Source organism: Clarias gariepinus, chromosome 6, assembly GCF_024256425.1.
Source record: "Clarias gariepinus isolate MV-2021 ecotype Netherlands chromosome 6, CGAR_prim_01v2, whole genome shotgun sequence".
In the NCBI taxonomy this organism is placed as follows: domain Eukaryota; kingdom Metazoa; phylum Chordata; class Actinopteri; order Siluriformes; family Clariidae; genus Clarias; species Clarias gariepinus.
In genome coordinates, this window is record NC_071105.1 from 33116362 (window position 1) to 33122860 (window position 6499).

Genomic DNA, 6499 nt, shown 5'->3' on the forward strand with positions numbered 1-6499 from the left:
AAAGGAGCTATGCACCTACTGTAGTTGAGTCTAGAGCAGATTCTGTTCTGTTATATAGGATTGTGAGTGTATAGTACAATTCTAAGGGTGAGTCAAAAAATGTCCGCACTTTGGCTGTAGAAGTTGGAATACAACCATGTGCGGGTAATTTTTGACTCTTGTATATCGGAAACTATGAAAGTAATGAGCAACTGGTGAGAATGATAGTTGAAGGAGTTCACTTGGGTAGGAGGTTAAAAGGGACAAACTAGTCTACTACCTTTAATTAAAAATCATTAAACAGATAAACACACACACACAAACACACACACACACACACAGAGAAGATGTAAACTCACCTACTACACCATCACTGATTACGCTAAAGCTGCCAAAACAGATGGGTGCTGTTGCACTTTCTTCTGCTTGTTATGTCCATACGCAGATGTCCACTATGGATTGTCTTGACATGACAATTAAAAAAAAAAAATGTTTTTTTTAGATAGTATGAAACCTGGAAGCTCGAAAGGTGCTTATTCAAGTGAACGTCAACTCATCTGGTTCACGCCTTGTCCTTGGCCTCTTGTAGAAGATTTTTATAGTAGCTAGCAAAGAAGCCATTTTGTACAACTGTGCTTTACACCACTGCCATTTTGTTTACGTCTGATGTTTACATTTCGACAACTCTGCTCACGCGAACGAGTTCTGTCTTGTACATTCCGTAAAAATTTCCAAGACTGGAGGGTAAAAAAAACAAAAACAACCTTAAGTCATAAAGACAATTACGTGGATGTTTAAGGAGTTTTCGCTCAGGGACGTTACAAGTCATTGGCTGCAACTTATAAATAGAACCTGTAGCACTGTTGATGAATCTATGCGTCGTCGTCTCTGAACTGGCGTTTTGATCTTAAAAACTGGGAGAAAAAATAAAACCTGTTTATCCCGAACAAATGTCGGGACATATGGTCTAACACGTGGCTAATTTGCTCCTGCCATGTCGTTGGGGGCTTATATATCTTGACACTCCATGCTAGAAAGAAGCATTCGACTAATGAAGCAAGCCTGATTGCCTTATAACGCGGACTCCGTTCAGCAGCACCACAGAAGGCATTAGAGCATCCACGGGGTGGCGAATTAATCTACTACAGTGCTGAAAACACGACGCTGAGACTACTGTAGCATTCACAAACTCTTAAAGTTGTCTGCCCAGATCTCTAGAAACAGTGAAACCTGGGTATTTAAAAAAAAAAAAGAAAAAGAACGAAAATAGTAATAACGTCTGGCAGCAGCCAAAACTTACAGCTGATAACTTTCCAGACTGAGGACGCCACCGTGACGTTATAACTGCCAAGAAATCGTTTTGTTCTAATGTTATTGCTGTGATCAATCAAACATGGACAGTTGTTGTTTCTCTGTGGATGCTGTGAAATTGTCTCATCTCATAATGGCATTACCGGAGGAAATCTCTTTCTATTCCCAACAGTCATTGTCATGGCAACGGTTAATAAACACCAAGTTTGATTCTAAAGTATCGTACGTTTTTTTCCTAGAGGTCCAGCGAAGATACCAACCTTCTAGTTCCATAGCTCTCCCAAGAATTACTACACTACCTTTTAACAACTGTGTAATGACAGAAAAAAAAAAAGAGACATGGTCGTGCATATTTGTGATTTCGCGCAATGCTTTCTGTTAATCGATAACACATTTACCAGTTCGTAATGTTTTCTGTGAAAGATTCGATCTGTGCATTATGCTGTGATTCTGTCTGCTTTTCCTGACTGTAGTCAACCTAAATAAAAGCAAAGACTTTAATGTTTTACCTGAACTTGGTGAGCATCACTCCATTTGTCTGTATAAAGAACAAATTGAAGTTACATTAGCATCTGTTTTACGTGCTTTATACAGTACTGCTTGGTGATTCTTTTGGTCAAAAAAATGTTGCACACTCAAACATTCATTTAGTCCCCTTTAGCGTTGATTACAGGCCACAATCTGGTGTCTATTACATGTGTGAAAATCATTCCTCATGCTCCCAGAGCTACTTTTTCCACAATAATTAGTCCTATGACTGTCCCATCAGGTAAGAAAACCTGTCAGTGTGATTAACTGGTCATTCAGTACATTCAGGTCATCAGCTGACTTCATTTTATTGCCCCATAATGTTGCTGAGCCTAGACCTGACCAAATGAAACAACCGCAGATGATAACACTGCCTCCAGAGGCTTGTACAGTGGACACTGTGTAATGCTTCCCTTCTTACCCAGACACACCCATTACTCTGGCATAGGGTCAATCTGAACTCATCCCACCACATAACCTTATCCATTGCTCCAAAGTCTAATCTTTATGCTTCGTCACAAATTAAAGGATATTTTATGATTGTTCTTACTAACAAGTGATTTTCTCATGGTCACCCAGCTGTTTCGTCCCAATCCTCTGAGTTCTTATCACATTGTGTTCCTTGCAGTATTGAACATACCTATGTTTTTATCCATGAAAGTTTATCTAGTGGTTAAGTGATCAGCACTAATTTCCCTCTTCCAACCACATTTCTTCCGCCAAAGTCGACGCTTCAGCATTGTCCTTCCAGGTTTTGATATTGTATCGAAGGGTTCTTAAGCTAGTTCCAGTAATTTCATTATCTTAGTTGTTTTCTTTGCTTGATACAGCCCAATAATTTGACCAATCTGAAATAGTGTTTTTTTTGGTGGGCCAGACAGTGTATGATATACAATATTCAAGGATTCACTCACCTGCCTTCACATGCATATGAACTTAAGTAACATCCAATTCTTAATCCATAGTCCACAATCATGTTGGAATTGGTGTCGGATTGGTTTTCAGGAGTTGGAGCTCGCAACTTTGTGGGAACAGATTGGGGACGGCCTCTTCCTGTACCAACATGACTGCACACCAGTGCAGAAAAGCAAGGTCCATAAAGACATGGATGAGCGAGTTTGGTTTGGGAGAACTTGACTGGCCTGCACAGAGTACTGACCTCAACCAGATAGAACACCTTTGGGATGAATTAGAGCGGTGACTGCGAGCCAGGCCTTCTTATCCTACATTAGTGTCTGACCTTACAAATGCTTTTTTGAAAGAATGGTCAAAAAAGGAGCTTCACTATCAAGGATTGAAGACATTTACAGGAAACGGCGTCTCAGCAGAACACACAATATCACAAAGCACTCCTCTCACCCGGCTCATAGGCTCTTACTGCCTTCTGGGAGGCGCTACAGAAGCGTCTGGACAAAGACAAGCAGGTTCAGGAACAGCTTTTTCTTATTTCCTTGCTGACGTATGCCTCCACCCGAGCACGTACACATTGACTGGATACATTACTTTACCTTGCACTACCTAACTGCTCACTAATAGACATAAACTAAACACTCAGGTCTGCACCATTCATAACTGCTGCACATATTGTATAAAAATGACCTACCTCATTCCACTCCCAAGTTGCACAAATGTATATAACCCTCTCTATTGTAACATCATAATCATGGTATACAATATGTTTCCTCATCTACAACCATTGCATTCATTATACATAACCCTTCTTTGTATATGAATTTATATGTTCATGATTCTTATTTTGCCATATATCCTTCTTTATTACACTCAGTGTATATAACCCTTTCTGTTTACAGTTACATATGCAAACAGTATACATATGCAACCTATTTATTATAAGTATACAATATCTTCACACTGCATACATCAAAATCATTGCACTCTTCTTCTGTATATAATACCTTCCTATTGCACCCACTTATAATTCATTTGCTCATTTGCACTTATTATATTACCTTCCTCACTGTATAATGTTTACATATGCAAACGTCTTTAGCATGGTATACAATACCTTCTTTACTGTACCACCTGTAACCATTTGCTCATTTACACCCATTGTAACTAATCTACCTCTCTATATACCCTCTATATACTATTTATATATGCTAATTATTCTGCACTGTGAAAATGCACTTCTGGTTAAATGCTAACTGTAATTTGTTGCCTTGTACCTACCTACATGTGCAGTGACAATAAAGTTTAATCTAATCTAATCTAATCTAAAAGGGGGCGGTGCCAAGATCATATTAAACCCTATGAATTAAGAATTGGATGTTCCTCACGTTCATATGCATTTGAAGGCAGGCGAGTGAATACTTTTGCCAATATAGTGTAAATATTAATAAATAAATTCAGTACAAGACTAAAATATATATATATATATATATATATATTTAATAAGATTCCTATTTGGTTGAACTATTTCTCTGCTAGCCACCGGAAAAAACTGAGTCCAATTTCTGTGAGCAGTACCACTGCTAAGCCATTAGAAATACTCATGACGCTATTGCTTTCCATGGCAAGTAGCCTTGAAAAGTGCAAGTGAATTGTTAATACTCTTATGAACTGGACAACTGTTAGGTCTGAATATTGAGCACATTCCTTTAAAGCACTTTATAATATTACACAGTATACCACTAATAGCGTTTTTGTACCAGCCTTTTAAAATAATCAATACTGTTACTGCGTATGTCTAGACGGTCTGTCTAAATAGAAATCTCTCTCTTTACTTTTTAAGAACAATGTTGACAGCAGTGACGCTGTGTGTGATGTAGCAGGAAAAAAAATACATCGACTGAATTTGTAGAATGATGTGCCAGAACGTTACATGAATCACTAGCAATGCTAGACAGCATGGTGCACTTTGTTTAGAGACAAGACTTGAAGACATGGCAGCAACAAAGTGGCCTGAACTGAAATATGGAGACTTTTAGGGGGCGGAGAGAAACCTAAACACAGATTTGGTTTTATATTGGGAGATTCACTGCATTTTCAGACCTTAAGTAGTTCTGTTGAAGGGGATCTTTATATTTATAGTGTTTATCCAATTACTTTTAAGCCTGTGATAATAAAGAGATCATGGTTAATTTAATGTTTTTGTTAAAATCTACTCTTCAATCAATCATACCTTTATAACCTCATATAACGTTCAAATCCATTTTAAAGGTGTCAAAAGTCAAAAATGCAGAAATTATGTCTATGTCCAGATTGTGTCACTTGAACCGATTGTGTTGTTATGTAAAGTAACACAAGGCCATGTGTGTAGATATGTTCCTACAACTAGGTGGAAAACCACCAGGGTGGTCTGTTGAACCTAGTATGAACTAGTATGAACTGCAGAGAAGCTGCAAGTTCAGCCCTCTATTCATGAAGTAATGAACTTCATCAAGGGGGTTCCATTCATTTGTTCATCATTCATCATGAATAGAACCCCAGGTAGGTAAGCTATAAAAGTTTCCTGCTATTTTACATTATTTCTGGTCAAGCAGGGGAGCCCAGGTAACCTGGCAGCTCTCCATTGGTGGTAGAATCACAAGGTACATTAACTATAAGTTCCCAGGCCCAAGTTCATGGACACCAGACCATCGTGCTCTGGGAGTCTTCCCCAAGCGGTGTAACAATGTTATAATGTGTATACTTTACCATTGTACCCTATCTTCAACTGAAATAAAGGCCCAAACATGTTCCACAATGACAATAATGTTCCTCTGAAGAAATGGTCCATTAAATCATGGTTTGACGTTGCTGTGATGGAGTGGCTTTCTCAGAAGCCCTTTCCAGGAAGCTTACATGTACATAGCACACAAGCTCAAACTCCTGCAAACATACAGCAATGGAGCTTACCTTGTTCTTCCTAGAGGCTCAGCAGCTATCATTGCTGTAACAACAGAACATCAGATAAAGACTAATGTATAGTCAGTAGTCTTTCCATAGTCAGCATATTTGTATTATGAAGCAGTTAGGGCAATTCTTTGTCATCAGACCTTATCAGAGTCTGGAATAACAACCCTTTCTCCATTCTTTCCTGAAATACAAGAGGTTGGTAAAATCCAACTATAAAAAAATAAGTTTAAACATTAGAAATTAAACATTTATGATTTTTTTTTTCCTGCGCATAAACATTTCTGCCCAGAACACAGTGGGATTCCGACTCAAGTTAGTTTTATTTGAACACCAGCATGGTGGTTTTAATAAGTCTAGTGCCATACTTGCAACAAGTTTGCCATTACTGCAAATTTAGGCAACCAGTCATGGCATGTTGTTAAAAATACTCAGTTCCTGCATATTTATGGTTATTCATAGATCATTGTATTTGTAATGAGGATAAATGCCTAGGCACAATTTGCAAATGTCAGATATAAGGGCTGGAAATGGACATAAGAGCAGACATATTACACTTCACTACACAGAATCCAGAATAACACCCAAAGCAGACCACAACAACTAGGATTAATGTCAAGAGCTTGGAACTAACACCTATGAATGCAAGAAGCATTAGCAGCATGGAACTTCTAAGTAGTAACCAACAAGCATGACCAAGTGAACAGCGAGTCCAGGAGATACAATACACCAACTGGGGAAAAACAAGGAGCTTAAAGAAAATCTGTGATTATCAGGAAATAGACAACACCCTGAACGGGGTGCCAATCCATCACAGGGCACACAG